A 23014-nucleotide genomic window follows, 5' to 3' on the forward strand; every position below is an offset into this window, starting at 1 on the left:
GCATCTGCTACTTGTTTTTGTTCAAACACAATCATCCAATTTTGAAAATTCCTAGCATTCATTAGATGGTTGGATCAAATTTTACAGCAAATTCGGCAGCTATATGCAATGCTCAACAGACAGTCAAATCAGCCGGTTTTCCGATACACATCTGCACAATGTGGGCCTGTTGACAGCGCAAGTATGGGAGATTAGCATGAAAGAACCTGGCAATGTCGAGAGGTCACATTTTGGCCTTCAACAACAATGACCCAATCGGTGCCGAAAATAGACTGCATGCCTTTATGAACATATTGAACTTTTTAAACTAGGTAAATATAAAAGTACAATACAAATTGATATATATAGCGCTTTCACAACAGCTGAAGCTGTAACAAAGCACTTAACATGGACAACTATCATATACAGGAAAATAAAGCAGTCACAAAGATAGTAGAACGCACCAGGGGGTAAAACACTACAAGTGTACCTTATTTCATTATACTGTATACCAAATATCAATTAGGGCTAATATATGGACAAATACATTTGTATAATGACCTGAATACATATACAGGAGCAACTCATAAGATTAGAATATTGTGAAAAACTTCATTTAGTTCACAAGGTGTCCCTCTAAAACTGCAGTCACCGTGATATTCATAACCAGTGATCATACTTGAAAACTCTCATGAAACCGAAATTAACTTTTTCAATCCTTACTCTTGAGAAAAAAAAACAATATACGATTCCATACCTAGGATTGAATTTGTGGAGTCAGAAAATACATAAATATGTCACTGGGAGTGAATGAGTTAAATCTTGCTGTCCGCACCAATTCGACTTATTTCCTCATGTTCATCAATATGCAGTCAGACCAAACTCAACAAATTACTTGCAAAGGAGCATTAATGAATTTATTCGGGAATTGAAAATATGACGTAGAGTGCCATTCCAGAATGTGTTCGTTTTTTTTTTGTTGCTGTTTGGGTGCCGATACAGTGCTGGTCGTGGCCTCTGGCAATGTTTTTAGCCTTCCACGAGGGGGCAGTATTATCTTTTTTTCCATTTTAGCGCTTTGTCCCAGCTTCAGCTGTTGTTAAAGCACGATATAACGAATATGTATTTATTGCATTGTATTTTGGACAGCCGCCCTCATTTCAAGCTCATATAACTCAAAACCCATATAATTTCAATCATAAAATTAAAGATAGTGATTTGACTGCTGACAATGCAAACACATGCGGGTCAGACAATGAAAGGAGCCAAGCTACAAGCCCCCCCCCCCAGCTGTGCTTGTGGCCCCTGTGCGGTGGGACTAGATGTGTTTCCGCATAGCAACGGTCTTATTGGGTGCTAGGGGCGATGTACACCACCACAGCTGTTGTCGTTCCCTTGCGGACATCTCAGGGGGTGCGAGCCAGCTACTGCGCTGAGTAATGAGGAGGATGGGGTGGGGTTGGCACTCCAACCATTGGGGAAAACCCACACTATAGATCTTACATATGTTTGATGTTGTTGAATAAGAAGATTCAAAATAAAAACATACACGGGCTGAAATATTACAGGGGTTTCCCACTTGAATATATGTTACAATCTACCGGAAATGCCGTTCGTAACTGTAAGCGCCTCGGGCTATCACTAAGGCAGCTATAAAGTCAAAACAAAATTAAATATTTGATGTCATGTTCCAATAGCAGTACTAGTATCATCCGTAAAATATGCTCTGATTTATGTGTGTGTGTTGGGAGGGCATGTTACACACACACGTACACACACGCACTCACAGACACACGCACGCGCGCAGACAGTTTTTAAACAGGTTAGGAAATATTTGGGCTTTTTGAAATGTTTTCTTGACAGTTTTTCTTTCACCATTTATGATTTCTCCAACCTGTTTTTTTCAAGCTTTTTTTTTTGCTTTAAAAAAAGTATGAAATGCAACATATTTAAAGGACAACCGACGTCACTTTTTTTGTTTCCTAACTGACATCAGAAAAACGTTTTATAGCATCTAAAATACCCAAAACACGCAGTATGATATTTTTATTCAAATGCAAAACACCAATAAAGATAGGATTACGCACAACTTCTACAAGGGGAAATGGAGGCAGTGGCTGCTGACAGTAGTTGCACCTCAATATTATTTTACATATAAGGCGCAGGGTCATCTCTTGACGAAAACGAAGGCTTTTGAGTGTGTCTTATACACCGGAAAATACAGTATTTATGAGGTGACAACGTCCGTAATATATGAATCCACAACAGTAGGAGGTCAATTGGAATGGGTTCCTTAAATGTAGGACTAACTTTATTTTTAACATATTAGCATAGAATCGTCCTAAAAGATAGGGCCACTTGTTGGTACTGTACAGAAACCTCATTAAAAGACAGGAAGGCAAACCCTCGTGTGACTGAAATGTGCATTAATAATTGGACATGTCATTACATTTGCTCATCTGTCAAGATGATAAGCGTTTGGGGAAAGTTCGTGACAGGTTGTCAACTACTTGAAATGCATCCGTCATTTTCAGTCTGTCAAATTTTGAGTCTCAAAAAGTACTGCAGCAGGAGAAGTTGCAAAAGCTGGTTCATGTTTTTCTTTCCAAAGCCATCAAAGAGTATTAACGCTTGACAGTCAAAGTCATTTTTACAAGGGTTGCCCAGTAGTCGAGTGGTTAGCACGGCGACTTCATAGCGCATAGGTTGTAAATCCAAGACCCGATTCGGCCACTCTGTGTGGAGTTTGCATGTTCTCCCCGGACCTGTGTGGGGTTTCTCCGGTTTCCTCCCACTTTCCAAAAACATGCGTGGCAGGACACTCTAAATCAGTGGTCGCCAAACTACGGGCCGCGGCACGGAATAAATTCTTCAATCGATTGCAAACATGTATGCTTTCCTCTTCAGAACTATTTGAATCATATTCATAATTGGATGTGGAATAAGAAAGCATATTCTCCAAATCTGAAGCCATTGTTTTGATTCTCCAGCAATGCAAGACGTCTTGGCATGACGTCATGAACTGGGGCGGGACTTTCTGAAAATGCCCAATTCACAGCTCAATTTTTTGCAGATTTTGGACACTAAGTCATTTTTATTGGTGTTTTGCATTTGAATAAAATATCATACTGCGTGTCTTAGGTATTTTAGATGCTATAAAACGTTTTTCTGATGTCAGTTAGGAAACAAAAATGTGACGTCGGTTGTCCTTTAAGAGACTGCTCATATGTGTCAGAGAGATTCTGCTCTGACAACTGAGCTGAACTTCTTTCTATCTGTTAAGATTGTGCATGGCACAACAGAAAGTTAATGTTCCATGGCTTTTTTTTTATGAAGAACACAGAGAGAGTTATTTAGTTATTTATTTCATAAATAGTGTTATTTCCTGTTTTTCTATGAAGACCCCAGAGAGGGTTATTTAGTTATTTATTTCATTAATAGTGTTATTTGTTTGCTGACCTTTTTTCTGTAAAGAACCTTGAAAGGGTTATTTGGTTATGTGTGGCTTTCTGGAAAACAAATTTCTTAAGCTGCCCTACGATCGTCACACTTTTTCTGTTACAAACTGACACCGGCCCCCATTACAGAAGGGAAAAGTTATGTGGCCCTCACAAGAAAAAGTTTGGGGATCTCTGCTCTAAATTGTTCGTATGTGTGAGTGAGAGTGACTGGTTGTTTGTCTCTGTGTGTCCTGCGATTGGCTGGCACCCAATTCACAGGGTGTCCCCCGCCTAATTCCCAAAGACGTATGGGATAGGCTGCAGCACCCCCTGTACCCAAATGAGGATAAAGCGGTCTGGAAAAGTTATGGATGGATGGATAATTTTGAATAAAAATTGCTGGCATGTTCAGCTAAACAATTTATGATGGTGATTTAGGATGTTTCCAAATCAGAAAGACAAAAGACAACAAGCATCCCAGGGACAAACTGTGCTTGACATCAAATGTTCCAACGGATAACAAACAGTTTTGCTTGCTAAACCCCCAATTCCGATTTGTCAGGGGGGAAAAATAGGATACTTTTACAGCGGAACTACAAGTTGTTCAAGGTTCTTCCTGTAACCAAATACGAGCAATGACAGACTAATGAGGCTAAGTGATGACCAGGTCTCAGGAAAAAGGGGCCATCAATGGGGCTAAGAGAAGATGTTAATGTCAAACAAGGGAACTTGGGTAAATATGAGAAAGACCATGTTATTCTCATGAGAGGCTCCAGACTAATGATCAAATCCACGCAACGCCACACTGAATTTCCGCACAGTTGAAAGCACCTTGAATTCAAGTAATGATTATCATGTGATGTTTGGATACTACACAGACTTGGCACGTAACAGGTAAAACCAAAAATAGCAGAAGAATAGAAAAATGATATTAATTCAGCTTGACTGAGGCAATTATTTCTTTTAACGGTCTGCTTGGAGGCTGTAATTTGTGGCCTTCCCGTGACAGATGTTCCCAATGGTTTGTTGACCCAAAGCGAATAATGGAATGCTTCAGCGGTTCAAGTGTACCACGAATCAAATCTTTGAAAAAAAAAAGACCAATAAAGAAAATTAATTGCACTTTTGATCCAGGCAATCCAAATAAATTGGATAGAAAGTACAATACAATGCATTCACCAGATGTAAGATCTCACTTGAACAGGCCCTCCCTCCCTCAGAATCCAAGCAACAGACTACCATCTCACTACTTCCAGGGACCGGATCAGGAGAAGGTCGAGCCAAGGCCAAGCCTTAATCAAAAATTCCTAAAGCACAATCCTTCATTCAGCTCCATCAGATTATTTAATCATCACAGGCAAAGAAAGGAGCCAAAAATGGGAATTTAAGTCAAAGAACCCGCTCTTAAAAAATCCAAGACACTCCAAACCAGCAAATCATTCATTTCTTTACAAAACCGAGTTGTTGAGCATAAAACTGATAACATGCTGATGTAATCATTTTTCTTTATTGGAGGTTCATTGTAAGTGCTTCTTAAATGCAGTGCTAGCATTATTTTTCATCTTAAAAAGAATTATGTAAATTGAATAGAGATGTGTTTGTAAATGCATTTCACAGTTAAAGATTATTGAGATGGAGAATTATGTGTGCACAGGAGCACATACTCATATATAATGAAGACCGAAGATTGAGGAAGGGCAAGCATGTTTTAAAAGTGTATAGGCAAGGGGGATTTGTGCTGAAGTGCCCACTTTAGAGTGCCTCATTGTTGCGGTGTGGAAAGTCCTTGTAATGACCTGTTTGGCCCAGGAACGGGAAGCTTTAAATATATATTTTTTTTACTCAAATACACAGTTATGTGTGGGCATAGTGACGATGCTAAACACTGTCACATGTAATTATCCTGGACGAGTTACGGTTTTTCATTTCCAGTTGAGAGTTGAACAGGCATGGTTGAAGCGTATTCAGCTGACGTGCGGAGAGAAGGGCTTGATTTTTCATAATGTCAAGACAATATTTGTACTTAACAGACTCTACCAAATCACCAGAATATAAGCCTGACAAAGCAAAGCACTGTGCCTTAGGCACCAGGGCTGGCTATTTCATCATTAGCTGTTTTCAACTCAGCTGATTCATGAGAAGTGACACCCTTGTCCTCATTTTATCTACCTCCTCTCGATATCAACAATTACATAGCGTATAAGCAGTGGGGTCAAGTGTGTGCGCACAAATGTGTGTACCAACAGTGGAGTTAAACATTGAAGACCATACACACCAATGACACAAATGCAGCCAATGTTTCCCTTTCACTATTTGATTTCGATCCACACGGGCCCACCCCAAAAGGCAGTTGGAACCCTATTGTATTAAGACTTTTGTCAAACGTTCTAAAGAATGAACCAACTCTTAGCTGATTAGTGGAGATCATTTTACCGTCCTACCGCAGCATGAAGGGAACTTTTCTGAACAGTGACACTGGAGATGGTGAGGCTTTGTAGTACTTGTCCTAACAAAGTAAGCCTCACTTGAAAAAAATATATACTCTTCAGCCTTGGATTGCATGCGCGTGTGGGGAATATCTGAAATACCTAACCTACAAAGTGCAGAAGATGATCCCGCAGAATGATTTATTTTCAATTTTTAAGGTATAATTTCTTATAGTCTCTGTGTTTGTTTTTGGGAAGAATTGTTTTTAATTGCAAGGGGAGGCTTTTACAGTCCTTCAGAAGCCATGACAAGAAAGTCATGTGCCATTTTCCATAATCACAGTAAGAACCCCTTTGTGATGGTATCACCAAAATACGTTATGTGGTCCTAATGTCTGATACTGAGCTCCGCTTGCGGTCATGTACGACAGTAAATTATTTGTGCGGCTTCATTCAAAAAAAAAAAACACTGTTAATAAAACAAGCCGCAAGGTCAAAGTCAAATAACAGTACACTCATGACAAAACCACATATCAAGTTGCACAATAAACTCAAAACTTGACCACAGTGCAGAATACATACATTGTGATTGAAAAAAATGCTGGTATACACATTCAAAATTCTAAAATATGATTACAGTTGGCGGGCGCCTGGCGAAACAGGAAATACTGCTTTGTTGCAGCAACTTATGCTTCGCAGGAAGGGCAGCGGGCGAAAAAACTAGGCGAGCTAGTTCCACTATGCTGTGAGTCATTACAGGCTTTGTGAAAAGAATAGTCCTAACTCGATTGAGCATGTTGGGTAAACACAACATACAAACAGAAACTACAGGATGACTTTGCCTTATTGGTCAGATGACAGTTTACCTTTGGATCATACATTTTACATCGTTTTTTTTTTTTCATTTTTTTTACCATCTTCGTGACGACCATCACGCTGAGACAAGCTGATAACATTTCTGCCTTGTGATGATAAATCCTTTTTGCCTTAAAAAGTCACCAAGCTGTCTTCAAAGCCTCTATAGTTGATTTCTTTGCCGACACGCGCTGCTGTGTGAGGGTTGTTTGGCTAATGTATAGGAAGGTCATTTCATTATTTCCCCCCCACTTTGTCATGGCATCTTTCCAGAGAAAGAGACAGTACAAAAAAAAACATGCTGTGAATTCTAGATCTCCCTGTGTGTACAAGCAGTTTTCTGTTGGTGTGTCACAACAACAAACAACTTTATGCTGTGCACACATACGTACGCACACACATATTTATGTACTCTTTCCAATTATGCATCTTACGAGGCTTTGACTATAGCCACAAACTAATCACTTTTTGAGCTGTTTTTTTAAACTTTCCAGACTTTACTTTTTTAGCATCGCGTAAGATTTTTGTTGTTGTTCTTGTACCATTGTAGTTTGTTTTCCTGCAATTAGTTGGTTCAAACAAGCTGCATATTTGGATTGGATTGGATTTGCCTTTACTATATTTCTGCTATTGGTTGTATTTTCAATGGGAAGAGGTAGGAGGGTGTGCTGGGTGGGTGGATCAGGTGGTCGTACGAGTAGCAGGTGCAGGCCCATTAAACAAACTCCCCAGATAAGAAGGGTTCAAGCTTTGAATGTGAGGGGATTTACTGAAGGACAATGAGCATGTCTGAAGATGGTCGGGAAATAAATAAAAAAGGACTTTTTGATTTATTTGATTTATTTTCAACTTTACATAGATGTCAATATGTGGTAGCATTAACTTGCAAGAACTGATGATTTATTTGTGCCAAATTTGCTACAAAAATGACATGAAAGAAGGTCTTGAAAGAGCAGTCAAAATGTTCTCAAACTGCTGGCAATATAGGGATCTGCTTTGAAAACGTCTGACTGTGAACAAGTTAGAAGGTTCAGTTTTAAATTGTTAATGGTTTCTTGCCAAAGGGGTTTTGTTTTCTATCAGTGAATGTATGTTGATATCAATACATGGTGTATTTTAGGACGTTTGGACCCATAGTCAAACCAGACGTTCCTGTCTGAAAATTAGGGCAGTTTCTGATAACAGGATTTGTATTCCCCCTTTCCAACGGCCTTCCTTGTGTCAACAAAGAACCTGGCATGTGGCATGTATAAAATAACAGCATTACACCCTATTGTCTCAAAAAGTCAACACATTTACTCTGGCTTTATGATCAAAGAATTTGCCAATGGAAAAGTTTAATGTCTAGAGAAAGTCATAAAACAGTAAAAGCACAAAAGAAGCCGATATAACATCTTTATTTGAACCGTTTGACCAGAGTAGAACATTCCAACAGAAATGTAATAAATGTGCACAGATCTTTTATGAGATGTCGTAGAGTAGTGGTCCCCACACTCTTTTATCACATGGACTGTTTTCACATAACACAACACTTTGACAGAACGAACTTACTTGTGTAATTAGTCAAAGCCCTGCACGTGTTTCCACTTTGATGAGTCGGACTCATTTGGAGCTAACTAATAAGAGGCCATGATTTCCGAAGTACATAAATTTAGTCCATTCAGTATTTTTTTTAAATACTACTTCTAAAAGACTCCAGATCAATATGATATTCTTTGTTCAGTCTCACTGTTTATGCCACCAAATGGCCAAAGGACTCTGTGATTGGCCAACGTGGCAAAGTAGCCCAAAACATCGATTCTAATAACTATCATCACAGTTATTTGATCCTGTTAAGAGCCAGAATTAGTCTTTGTTCATCATAATAAAAAGATCCCCAGCTGACATAGGGAGATGTAAGTACCCAGACAAAAATATTTAAGATGTGGGGAGATAATACAACAGCGGAAGCAACAAATGCGTGTGAATAATTCAAACATGGCGTTCACAGAAATGTGGGAAGACACAAAAGCCTAAATCTGACATTGAGAGCAATGGTGTGAGAACTAGACAGCAAAGGAGACAAGAGAGACTGACCCCATTTCAGCCATGAATATTCTGTGTGGCGGGTGTAGTGTGTGTGTGTGTGTGTGGGGGGGGGGGGGTAGTGCAGACATAAACCTGTAATGACAAGGCCACTGCTCGAGCAACACACCCCCACAACTGAAGAGCGGCTTGGCACACGGATGCACAATAGGTGCAAATCACCACAATTTCATCCACTGAGAGACAGTTTTAAAAACATGACACTTTTGACCTTTGTTTTCAAACTCCCAGTTACAAATCACAAACCCAACATGGTTGCCATTGGTTCATGTGTCAGCCAAACTGACACATGAATTTTCCGTTAAAACTGTCGTGTGCACGGCCTCAAAAACTCTCATAGAGAGAGGAGATGCTCAGCGTGTACTTGTACTTGTCTTCGTTTAGAACAACAAAAAAAAAAAATGAGGTAGCTACAAATAAATGGCGGAAAAGCAGTTCTATGCCACGTCAATCTCCTATAGTGTCCAAAGACACTGACATGCCAAAGAACAATAAACTCAACAAACAGATAATGAAGGTAGTAGTGGATTGAGAGGTTGACAAGTCAACAAGATGACTTTACTAATCCACATCAACCTTTCACACATGAAGACGATATATATGCTTGTGTATTTTTGGCGACCACCAAGAGGATTTTCACCATATGCTGCCAGATTGTAACACTGCGGAGCGGAAAAATGTCCTGCCAGTAAGGTAACACAGTCAGGATTACATGCTGGTTTGCCTTTCGAGCTCTGGTTATTCCGACTGTTGCCAGTCTTAAAAGGTTCACACCAGCTGTACCTCAGGCCTGGTGAGGGGGAAGCGCTTGTTCATAATAAAAAGCAATGTTCATTTCACCAAAATCTTATTTTGAATAAAGCAGAGAGCATTTTCTGAGTGTTAATAAGAATTTTATGGATCATAAAACTTTTTGTCAAAAAAAATCAGCGATGACAATACAGTACTTACGATACTTAGTTACTGGCCTTTAGTGTTAAAAGTATTCTGAAAAATATCAATGAGGTCACTGATTAATCAACTTAAAAGCCAACTTTCATCACATCATAGCAGACAAGAAAAAAGCTCAACCACTAGTCTGGGCGGCTATATCTTTGCCAAACCGAGGCTTAATGTTGAGTCCTTTAATTTAGCCAGATAATCACTTGTTTTACTTGCAGATTTCCTCTTTAAAAACCACCATGTGTTTTGGCTCTAAATCCTGAGTGGGTGCATTGCAGTACACAACAGTGTTTCTCTTAACAACTTCCACCTTTGCTTTTCACTTCTACTTGTCGGCATATTGAAAACATGGTGCAGTCAACTTTTTTTAAGCAAGACATGCAGCCATGTGGGGACCACATCAAGAATGCAAGGAATGTCGGATATACGAGCTTGTTTTATTAATAAGGGAGTGAGGGAGGGAGCTTGGAATATTTGAGAAACAAATGCGCGTGATGATGGCAGAGGATGAAGTTGAAGGAGTTGTGAGTAAACTGCAGTCAGAACCCTGAGGTCAAAATCACAGCAGAGCAGAATTTGAGGGATGGCAAGTAAACATGCTACAGTGGTGCCGGGACACTCACTTCAAACAGCAGCAAGGCTCCTGTGATGTATTTACGACCAGGAAATTGCCTCCAGTTTACACACATCTCCCAACTCGCTGCAAGACGTGCAGAGCCACACTTGTATAAAAATGTCATGCTAAAGTTGCATATTTTGTGCGACACTTGAGCACTCCCGGATAGGGCGACAGGTGGAGCAGCTGCAATAAAAACAACCTATCAGTTCACTCTGGGCGAAGGATTAAACACACTAATCTGACCGTTTTGGAAGGAGACCTTGAGATGGTGTGCTAAGTGGGTTAAAGCACACCCAATGAACAATAATCACCGCCCTCGGTCTGCCAACACTAGCCAAGCGGTACCGTTTCAGGTCCCGCAAATGTGAGCTACTACAAGGGTTATATTAAATTGAACTTAATGTGAAAGGCCAGTCAGAGCACAATGAGTCAGAGTGCACGCTGCCCGAATGTTCCTTGCCCTGGGGTGCGTCTTTCTTTTTTACATGGTCAGTCTTTCCTAGCATACCACCTCTAACATGTGAACAAGGACACTTGTTGTCATTTAGATATAGTCCACCGCACATGTCGCTTTAGAGCACCTTACTGTTGGCCATGAGTGCTTGCACCTCTTAGTCAGGGTGTGGAAAATCCCTGCAGCAACCCCGCGGGATATATTTCAAACACAAGAGGCTTTAAGGGGGATGTAGTTTCACAGCTTGAACTTTTGGAGGCAAAAGAACAATACCAGACAAAGTCGCATCCGTTTTTCAGGTTATCTTTTCTTGATTGATAATGACCATTGAGAGTCATCGGACAATCATTCAGCTAATGACAATGAATGACTCAGCAGATACATCCATCCATTTTCCAAACTGCTTTATTCTCATTAGGGTCGCGGGGGATGCTGGAGCCTATCCCAGTCGTCTTTGGGCACGTCTTGGAGACACCTTGAATTGGTTGCTAGTCAATCGTAGGGCACATAAAGACAAACAATCATTTGCTCTCACACTCACACCTAGGGACAATTTCGAGTGTTCAATCAGCGTGCATTGCATGTTTTTGGAACGTGGGAGGAAACCGTAGGATCCGGAGAAACCCCACACAGGCCCGTGGAAAACATGCAAACTCCACAAAGGGAGGTCGGACCAGGTCTTGAACTCACGGACTCTGCAGTCTGAAGTTGGCGTGCTAACCCCTCGACTACCGGGCCGCCCTCAGCAGATACATATGAAAAGAAAAATAAAGTATGACACACAGATTTAAGGCCACATAAAAAGACCTTTTAGACATTATTTACCCAGATCTCCACTGCGAGACTAAAAAAGGCAAATCCAATCGACAACCACAGGTTGTGTGTGTTTTTGGGCAGTATGCCAGTTTACCTTTTTAAAGTGAAAGAAAATTCAGTATTTGGTCAAATTAAAGTGCATTGATAACTGACAAGTTCCTGTGGAGAACCTCGTTTGTATTCCTACTCAAAAAAGAATCACATATTGAGTTCGATGTCACTATTATTAAAGCCATGTGATTTTAACACATGTTTGGAGTCAACACTATCAGACATAACATGCAATGACTTGAAATTGTAGTCCTGCAGCAGAGCTCTGGATCCAGTGCCGGGCCCTTGAGAAATGTGGAGCAGTTAGCCAGCAGGACTTTGTTGAGTAAGAGCTAACACAGTACAGTAGGTCCATTGAGACAGAGCTGAACTAGTGCAGCAGACAGCACTGTACAAACTGACACTGAAAAGAGAAACAAGGCAGTCAGAAAATAGAGAGTGAACTACAACTACGCAAATAAATAAATATATTTTGCTTCCGCTGCCTTTTTAAAAACATGGGCTAGCATGCATGTATGCATGCTACGGTATTTTTTAAAGTAGCTTATCTTTTACAGTGTCTGTGTCCAATAATAGTCTTTTGTATGTGTTGAATACAACGAATGGCGTGGGTAGCAATGGTGTTAATGTCCCATACTGTTCTAACCTTATACCATCATAATTAAATTGGTATAATTTTCAAGCTATTGAATTAGCAGTTAAATGTGCTTATTCACCACCATACAAAAAGCATTATGAGGCATAAAACAAATTTTATCGATCAACTTTTTTTTTCAATTTGTTGAGATGTAAAGATTCCACTCGAGAGCAACAAAACGTGACGCCTTTGCGGTTGCTCAGACTCACATAAACACTCAGGCAACGTTGCTGCCAAAGGAATAAAACTCTGCCATAAAAATGTGTATGATGCTTAACTTTTGGACCGAAATGTTCATGCTTGTTTTCAGATATTCAACCCCCCACAACAGTTTTAAAACAGTGTTGTGTAAACGACTTGACTCATTCACTGCCATCCCTGAATTTATTTGGGAATTGAAAATATGACCTGGAGCACCTTTCCCGAATTTGTTCGGGTTTTGGTTTTTCTTGCGAGGGTGCCGATAAAGTGCTGGTAAGGCAGTGTTTTTTCCCTTCCATGAGGGAGTAGTTTTCCTCTTTTCCCATGCTAGCGCTTTGTTACAGCTTCAGCTTTTGTTAAAGCGCTATATAAACGAATATGTATTGCATTGTAATTTGGACAGTGACCCTTATTTCAAGCTCATATAATTCCAGACCCATATAATTCAGGAATTAACTCTTTGTATCTGATGAAAGAAGAGAGTTTAAGGTTTCTTACGCTGCATTGAATTTTTATATTCTGTGGGTCCTGCAATTTGAGTAACAATAACTAAAACCCTGGCACCGAAGCAAACACATTTTTTCACATCTTATGGCAGTGAATGAGTTAATAGGATGGGTGCATATGAAAGCTAATTCCCAACGTAGTACGCGTAGGCTGAGACAAAACAATTGTGCGGCAGGTGGTCTGCTTACATGAGTACCGTTGACTTAGAAAATATATGGCCTCATTTGAAAGAGGATTACACACAAGCAAGGTGTGGTTCCTTTCAACTGGCAGTGACTTCACACAAGACAACTCAGAGTGAAGTACGACAAGCTTTTGGGCATGAAAATCCAGGGGTCAACTTTGTCCTAAAAGTGGCATATGGTTCTAATGTGGCTTATGTAATTTATGTACGTTCATTGGTTGCAAGTTCAGCGAATCAATCACAAAGAGGAGGTAAGAGGGAGTTGTACACTCTGAGAAAATCTCAGCCCTTTAAAACTATCCCAGGCATTTCGACAGGCATCTCTGAAGAGGAATTTCGCCAGTAATAACAGCCAAGCAAAATATGGCTCTCGTCTGAGCAGCTGCACTGCCGGAACTCCGTCATGTTCACTCATCCCTCTCACTCGCAGTTGCACGGTGCTGTCACAACAAGCTCAATACATGCAGAGGTCCTTTCTAATTCTCTCTGTGTTTGGTTAAGAGCAGCATCCAGGGTGTAGTTCCACAGCCCTGAATGCATGTACGCCCACGGTCAGCTGCATGTGTGTGTTTTATGCATGCGGTCTGGAAGGCATACACTGGCCTACTTGTTCTCCGGGCAAAGACGGGAAACATTTGATGACCTGTGCTCGTCTTTAAAAAGTACCAATCGTGGAAACAAGTGCAATGAGCCAAACTGGACTAAAATAAAAACAAAATCAGTGGCTCTGCATAAAGAAATTTGTCTCGAGGAAGTTTTGGGCAAAACAAGTGAATTATGCATGTTTGTACAAGTAGTGGGGTGTTAGCAGCGAACTTGAGCAAATGCAGTTAGTTACCAAATGAAGTCCAGTCCAAGATGGTGCCCGAGTAGGCAGCCATCAGTAAGTGCTCTTATGAGCCTTGCGATGAGAAGGAGCGTCAGCACAGATCGCCAATGCGTATGTGTAACTGTCGCGGCTTGGAATTGAAGCAGATTTATATGGGACAGAAGATATGAGACAATCACTTTTCGTCAATGGATGATACGGCTTCGCGTTTGCTTTCAACATTTAGCTTGTAGTAGATGTTCACATTCCGCATGACGTCCCTGACCCACTGGTGAAAAGGAAGCTTTGATCCTCTCCTCTTTCACCTAGAACTGCTTCATTCAACAAAAAGGGTGCAGAAAGTGCTTAAGATTGAATGACTGTTTCTTTTGTGTTGTGTCACATTACTTGTCATTTAGTTTTTTTTGTTCTTGAATTTTGTTTTTCTACTTCTTTCTTTCCTTTGCTGTACCTTTCCTAACTTTGCTGCTGTGAAATGTACATTTCTCCACTGTGAGACTAATAAAGTTAAATCCAATCCAATCCAAATAGCATGCACAGACAAAACGTGCTGTCCCCTTCCCCACCCCCATTTGGCCTTTTCATTAATCAAACTCATGGAAGGAGGAAATCCATTGAGCAATACACACCATCTCCAGAGACACAGCCGCACAATATGTGGTGTATTTCTACCCGCACATACACACAAACCGGATCCCCCCTCGCTCCGAAGATCTCACCTAACGCGAGAGAGGATTGAATCACATTACCACGCTGTTTTTATCGTACCGCTTCATCTGCTTTTTGGATGCTGATCCTTTGTTATGGTTTCATCCCGTTATTGTCATTCCTCAGGTGGTGCTTTACTTAACACGCGCAAGCAAATGGTTATCCATTCACATCTTGGTTGGAGAGTACATGGGAAAAACACACAAAAGGGGGAAAAAGTTTGGAGTTGAAAGAGCAGCTATCAGGTGGCTTGGCTTAAAACTCAGCTTTTGACTCTTTTGTGTCCAACTTCTCATTGCCTCCAAATTGTAAGCCGGTATGTCTGTTTTTCTCCCACGATGATAGTAAGGCCTGGTGTTGCATGGAGATACACCCAAAACTGTGTCACTTCCTTCTTCTTCCCACACTGCTGGAAATTAAAAAAAGAGCTCTTTCTCTCATTCAAAGAGAATGTGCTGCTCACTAGGGATCAAACTAAGGAGTCAATGTGTGGACAGTACCACTGCGCAGCGACGGTTTCAGCTTGAAGTCGATTCATTATCAATCGCATTTTTTGATTTAGACCAGTGTTGAGGGGCCCTGAATTTTTTTGTTTTATCACAAGTACTCCCTTACACACACACACACACACACACACACACACACACACACACACACACACACACACACACACACACACACACACACATATATATATATGCTTCCATTTTCGTTGCACAAAACTGGGTTAGATGGAGCACACTGATTCGCTGTGGCGATCCCTAAAAGGAGGAGCCGAAAGGAAAAGAGGAAGATTCAATAAACATATTGAACGAAGCATAGCTTCACAGCAGCAAATACATTAACATATAATCTTCTGTTTTGTGCATCAATGGCTCTTGTGTCAAAGCATAGCAGGAAAGGCCAGCATAACAGTGACAAATCAGATTTAGAAATGCAGGCGGGGGATTCACTTTGTGATAAAGAAACTCAATAGTTCAACATGAGGTATTTGGGGAATGACCACATGCTGCTTTCAATTTGCATGAAAATAAAGACTCAAGAGTCTGCATTCGTGACTCGCAATGTGATTTGTGACAACATGACTGTGGCCCCAGCACAAATAAGGAAAACTAATTTTAATGTGGGCGACCTGGTGACCCAGTGGTTAGGGTGGCGACCTCGCAGTGCAGAGGTCATGGGTTTAATACCCACTCCGGCCTCCTTGTGTGGAGTTTTCATGTTCTCCCGGGCCTGCGTGGGTTTTCTCTGGGGCCTACGGTTTCTTCCCACATTCCAAAAACATGCATGGGCTGATCGAACACTCCAAATTGTCCCAAGCTGTGAGTGTGAACATAGATGATTGTTCCATTTCGGTGTGCTCTGCGATTGGTGGGCAACCAGTTCAGGGTGTCGCACACCGATTACCCCAAACATGGCTGTGATAGGGTCGAGCACTCCAACTCTTGTGAGGATAAAACAGATCAGAAAATGGAGGGATAAATTCGGAATGACAAAAAAAAAATACAGGAAGGAATCCGAGGGCAGTATCACACGAGATACCAAAAAGATTTTTCTGCCTTTTACTCACATCCTGTCATGAACTGGCTATGAGTAATCTCTTAAATCTGAAGGACACAGCTCTGCTCTCCTTAATGCAAAGCCTGTGATTCACATCCCACCGCACTCACTTCCTGTTCAACGTTTTGACCTCCAGTAGAAGAGAAATAAAGTACTGGTGCAGTTTTACACAAGGGGACTATAAAGTAAGGGGGTCTTTTTCGCTTTATAGCGGGAAACAAAAATGGGTTCAGGAGGGGGGGATAAAGTGATACAGTACTGCCAGGCATAATCATCTGAGTTGAAGCTTGAAACTAATTACAACCACTGAAAACATTGATGGAAAATGTCTAACCACTTAGACCGCTTCAAAGGGCTTTTATATTATCTTGGTTGCCACACTTAGTTTGGTGTACGTCTGCACCAGACAAATATTTTTGGAATTGAGTAATTCCGCCCCATTATATCAATTGATGTTGCAGATATAAAAAACAAAATACATTTTTCCATTAATAAACACAATAGAGTATGCATTTGAGGTACAGGTATTTTAACTCAAGTTCTACTTTTGTATCTGTGACCGAGTGTGTATTGCTTTAAGAGGGGGTGGCATGCCTGGTGAGTGGTGCGGGTGTTTGTGAATAAGTGCAAAGTTCATTGGTGGCCATGTGGTCATTGGCAGATCATGTAAGAAAATACCGTATTTTCCAGTGTATAAGGCGCACTGGAGTATAAGTTGCACCCCCAACAGATTTGTATTTTTTCATTTATAAGGTGCACCGAATTATAAGGTGGACCTTCAATGAATGAAAAAAAAGTTTTCCAGATATCATATTTAAATATAAACAGTAAAGTCTCGTTATATTGATATCGGTTATATCGATAGTACTGCTTATTACGATACTATTTCTATGAATTCAAGGAGAAAATTACATGCCCGCAGGATTGGATATATCGATAGTCCGGTTATATCGATATTTTTTCCGACTCCCGAGAATATCGATATAACGAGACTTTACTGTATATAAAAGTTTTCCTAGTACAGTACAGTATAAGACACACCAAACGATAAGGTGCTATAGTAGAGTCTGAGGTTACGCATGACTTCTTCTACAGGGGGAAATGGGGTCAGTGGCTGCTAACAGTGGTTGGGAGACCTGTTGTGGGTCAATATGACTTCACATATAAGCAGCATCTGCGTATAAGGCGCTGGGTCATATTTTTGAAGAAAATCAAGGCTTTGGGGTGTCTCTTATACACCGGAAAATACGGTAATTATGTCTTTAGTTATTACCTAAGGATCTGCATTTTAGTTGTTGCCAATGTATATAAAAGACAAAACACATGGTGGAAAGACTCTCTACTCCTTTGATCTCTTTGTTTTTGTATCTTCAAAAACCAACCAGCTAAACAGTTAAACACTGTGCAATGATGCATGGCAATAATGTAGCATCATTTTACATGGGGAACCGGAGGACAAGGAGAAGAATCAGACTGTAACGGGAATTAAAGTAGATTGAGAGTTCTGTTTGGATGTAAAATGGGTTTATAGACCATTATATGTGAATGTGCGCTAGCACATTGGCCAGTGAGAATGCCTTAATCCACTCCTGTTCGCTCCATAAAAACAGATGGATGTCATCCAGGATTTGCTTCCAGGACTGTTTTGACAGAGTGTCGATCGAGTCTGCGACATGACAAGGCATTCTCTCGTGGATACAAAAACACACGGGCCACATGTTACCTGTTTGGTAAAGCCCTGTGTCAGCTCTGAAGCTGAGAAACACTTTTACAATTTGTAAAGGCCAAATGTAAAAAAGGAGCGGGGGGAAAAGGAAGAAAAAGGCATCATCCAGTAAGAGACTCATGCCCTTCTAAATACAGTAAAGTCTCGTTATATCGATATCGGATATATCGATAGTCCCGGTTATATCGATACTATTTCTATGCACGCACGGAGAAAATTACATGCAAACAGGGTCGGATATATCGATAGTCCCGGTTATATCGATATTTTTTCGGACTCCCTTGAATATCGATATAACGAGACTTTACTGTAGTGACAATTTATAGTAAAAAAGGATATCTGATCTCGGAAGTTTCCAGAAAAAGACTTCATCCCTGCAGAATGAATGAACAGAACAATTGCTGCTTTGGATTCTTTTGACGTCATTACGCCCACATGACAGAGGCACGCATTATCAAGAGATGGAGATATGAAGCGTTAATGTTATGGAGCTGGTAAGCATTACACTATATTAGCTGCTCCATCTGTGTAAATGTTTCTTTCGGCGCCTTCTTGTAGTAATATTGCATACCTGCCAACTTCTGAAACCAGAAAAGCTTAGTAATATGCCGGGTTGGTCCAGGACACCCAAAGGTAATTATTTTGAAGCCAAACAATTTTTAACATTAGTTAAAACGAGGCTATCAATTTCGAAGATATGATTGTGAAAAAATACCCATATTTCAATTTGTCAATCATGAAAAGATCACGTTTGCTACTATTTTAAGAAAACAAAACAGAAATATCTTACAATCAACCCAGCATTTAATAATCTATCTTGTTTGAAAAGTACAATGACACTGTTAGTAACTTCAAATATGCACATCTAATCGACATTCCCATGGGTTGACAATAATAGCCATCAACAAACTCAAATTTGAAAGACAATTCAACACTGTTCACATCAATGAATCATAAACATGTTTAATTTTTATATGTACCGCTGATTCCTCCATGTCCGAGAGAAAAATGTTGCTGGCACATTTTCACCTTTTCTTGACCAAACTATAACTCCTGGAAATGCTTGGGAGTATTCCTCATGAAATACTGTAGTTTTCTTTTAGATTTCACTGTTTTTGTTGCTTTTTCTCTGGCAGATGCCATTGCAGGACAAGGATAAAAACAATGCTAACACCTGACTGTCGATTCAAAAAATGACCCATAACCCACGCATGTGCAATTCATCTAAAGGAAGCTAACAGCTGGCAATCGCCTGTTCTAAATTTAGATACAAGGCTTAGCGATCTTGTGTTTTGAATGAATGTTAGGTATTTACTATTTTGACAATTTTTGACTGATTGTCTTTATTGGAAACCGTAATTTTCATTAATAAACCATAACTTGGAATGGGACAATGAAAACCGTACTCATTACAGCAAAACCGGAGTAGTTGGCAGGTATGATATTTTAAAAAAAGCTTAACGGAAGCCCTATGTCAATAAATTACCATTCGCCTGGTCATGGAAATGTCCCCCTTGGTTGCACATCTGCCCCATATTTCAGTGGAGTCCCGGCTTTGCGTTTGAAGTGTCTTGTGGGTGTACGGATGGCTCTCCCTCTGTGGCCAAAGCTGACCAGTGGGAGGACGCGAGGCCAACCTGTGGCAAGAAATGCCGGTTCGACATCTGTGTTTATCCTCTAGTGAGAAACCCTGGGCTAAATTTACCCCAGTCTAACATGACCGGCGTAGGGGAAGTCAAAAGAAGAAGGATGCAGTCTGGGATTTTTGCCACGTCTGGTAGAGCCATTCACTTTCACATCCACAGTGAGCGCAGCAAACCTGGCTTTTATATTGGGACTAATGGACAAAGGGCCTGCTGGGGTAATTTACACTCAAGTAGCGTGATATTCTCAATCTTCCACTGCATAGATTACCAAACAACGACAACACCTTGAAGACATTTTCAAAACTTGCCCATTTGACGAATTGTCTGCGTGGCTAATACTTTTTAGTTGCAGAGGCGGCCGTAAAGCTAAGATGTCTCTGTAAATCATGTAACTGTTAACAGCCGGCCACGCTAATTTATGGGGAGGAGGGCAAATATATCAGAGAGTGGGGACAGGTTGCAGCAATACTGATGATGAGATGAAAGCCATTTCATCTTCAACTGGATAATGCACTCAGGTCTAATGCATAGTCTGTTCACATTCGACTGGTTGGCACTGCAGCATATTTTATGGGTTCATGTTACAGTTCAAATCAACGTAAGCCTCATTATATATATGTAAACACAACTTACAACAGTGTGGTAATTATCCTCAAATTGCTGTAAATCAAATTATGGTCTCTATAAATCTTTGGAAAAATATGACTCTAAACGACAAGTGTTTAGCAAAAGCATATGTCCATAATCGATTTGCCAAAGTTGACCAAATTTAGGGGAAGCTTGTCTATACAGTGCACAAGTACTCCAAAAACAAGAAAAAACATCTTTTTAACACCAGGCGGTCTGGTAAAAAATCGTGGTCTGGGAGGGAGTGTGATAAGTGGTCTTTGTGCCAAAATGCGGTCATGCCTTAAAAAAAAATCTGACAAGGTTCCCTCTCCGCCTCCCCCTTGGAGAGATTTGATTGCTCACACCACAAAAGATGACAAGAATGGCGGTGCTTGTGTAAAGAGCAGTACAAAGTCAAAAGCTGGTGAGTCACCTCTAGCCAGCCATACATGTCAGTGTGTTTACGGGTGAAACTTGGGTGGCCCACACTCCATTTTCTTGATGACAAATGCTTTGTTTCATGAGAGTTATGCACCAGTGTAAATTATGGCTACTTTTTTTGCTACTTTAATAGTTTGATATAGTAGAGAAAGATTTGGCTGGTCCCTAGGGTAGCATTATAAACCGAGATTTCAATACACATGTTCAATAACGAGCTTCGTACATATCTAAACAAGGAAAAGCACCGTTGTGATTAACATTTATGAATAAATTCCATGTTATTGCTTCGCGTCATGTTACCATCCAGAGGATAACTCGAAGAACGAGGTCAGCTCCACAAAATAAGGCCACTTGTGTAATTTGAATAACTTAGACATTCTCCAATGCGGAAAAAAAAACAGTGAAACTCCTGAACATCAATGCTTTCAAGTAGGGTAAATTTGGGAGCTTAATTTCTAATTGAGTTATTTAAAGTCAAAGTCAGCTTTATTGTCAAATATGTTAATATGTATGACATACAGCACAGATGAAATTACTGTCATCTCGGACCCAGCATGAAAGACACCTATAATGACTTTAACAAACATAATAAACATGAAAACGCCATTTTTTTTAATTCGGCATTAAAGCACTTGGTCAAACTGTTGCCGTCACAGAAAAAAAAAACATTTCAATTTTACAACACTGCTCTATCAATCCAATCTAAAGGCAATGGAATGACTTGCATGCAAAAGCTGCAAATCTTAAACCGTCAGATGCCCTTCCCAAGTGTCAGAATGTTACCTGGGCCAAAAACAAAATGCGTGTCCTGTGGTTATATGAACACCCTCCCCCTTCATGAAAACATCTTTTCATCTTCCTTTCATAACTTTGCTGCTGTGAAATATAAATTTCTCCACTGCGAGACTCATAAAGGTAAATCAATCCAATCCAATCCAACAGCCTATACGTACAAACATTCATAGTTGGTTTAGAACCCTGGCTGAAACTATAATAACTTCACAAATTAATTCACGTTTATATCCAGCATAGTATATACATTAAGCATACATGAGCATTCCTTCAATTTGAAACATGTTGCACGAAACCATCCAGGTAAACGGTCAACGGGGTCACGTTTGAGTCGACCAAATAAACACTTGTGTGAGCACGTCGAACCACAACATTTCCCACGCCGCCTGTCACAGGCAACTTCCGTCTGCAGCACAAGCTACTACTCTACATTCAGACCTCGTCCGTGTTTAGGGGGAGGGGGTAACAAACCGCCACCCTCGGCCCCAACAAACAAAGCTTCCATTGTCTGGATGCAGTAGTTTTGCCATAGTCACTTGGAACCTGACGACTGAACGTACTTAGGTAGGGAGAACTTCTAAAGGCTGCACAGCACATTGCGCATGCGCAGAACGGGGACCAGGGTGGCTCTTTGAGGGCAGTTAATCAAAGTAGCCGGCGTAAACGTCAGGCTATTATCTTGACTAAACGGTTGTGGGTGAAGTGAAGTGACGCTGTAAGCGTTTTACCGAATAGAATGTCGGGAGTCGTGGTAAAGACGCAACGAATAGAAGCATTTCACTGAAAGTTGCCCTCTCTGGGCAGCTTCTCAGAGTTCAATGTTTGCTTAGCTCACTAATACCGCTCGCCACTTCTTTCGCCGCAGAAAAATAACCTGAGCCGGACCACTTGAAACTGTTATAAACAGCAAAAAATGAGATCGTACCTTTATAAAAATGCGACGAGGGTTCTCTCCGGCTTGTGTGGAATTAAAATTAGTCTCCAGATATGGCAAGAAAAAAATGAGCCTCCAGTTGCTGTTCCCTGAGCGAGATTCTGCCAAGAATGCTCAACCGAAACCACGGCGGAGCACAGCGGTACCCTACGTCACTGCGCATGCGCAGAGTCAGTCCACGGCTAAAGGGCAGCACTCGTGGGCTGCCAAGTGAAGTGGACTGTCAATGGCCATCTGTGATACGATTAGTGTAAATTGCATTTTTGGTGCATTATCAGTAATATATCCACGTTTCCCGTGCGAATTTGTACTAGTGCTATTAAAGAAACACTAATTACGTTCATTGCTCCCTTACTACCCATCTCCGACCCGTATATGAGTCAACAGCGACACATTGTGGTTGTAAGGCATAATCCCGGACCAAGTGTTTAAAGGGCCTTAAAGGCAATTTTTGGCGAATTCGGAGCTTCTCAAAAGCTTTTTTTTTATGATCGGCAAACGCCACAAATAAATAAACAAATAAACAGTAACATTCATCTAATTTCCTGATTTTATATTTAAATAAGCTCTTAC

The 23014-nt window shown here is 40.7% G+C and overlaps 1 protein-coding gene across 1 annotated transcript in view; it reads right to left on the reverse strand.

Annotated features, from left to right (window-relative positions):
* Positions 1–22576, reverse strand: part of sipa1l3 (signal-induced proliferation-associated 1 like 3) — a 61910-nt gene extending 39334 nt beyond the window's left edge. Inside the window, exon 1 of the mRNA XM_089013249.1 lies at positions 22433–22576. The gene's annotated coding sequence lies outside the window, so the exon portion shown is untranslated. The remainder of the gene's footprint in view (positions 1–22432) is intronic.
* Positions 22577–23014: the final 438 nt, after the last annotated feature.

The sequence above is a fragment of the Hippocampus bargibanti genome, linkage group LG14 (assembly GCF_051943395.1).
Source record: "Hippocampus bargibanti isolate YZ-2025 linkage group LG14, ASM5194339v1, whole genome shotgun sequence".
NCBI lineage: Eukaryota > Metazoa > Chordata > Actinopteri > Syngnathiformes > Syngnathidae > Hippocampus > Hippocampus bargibanti.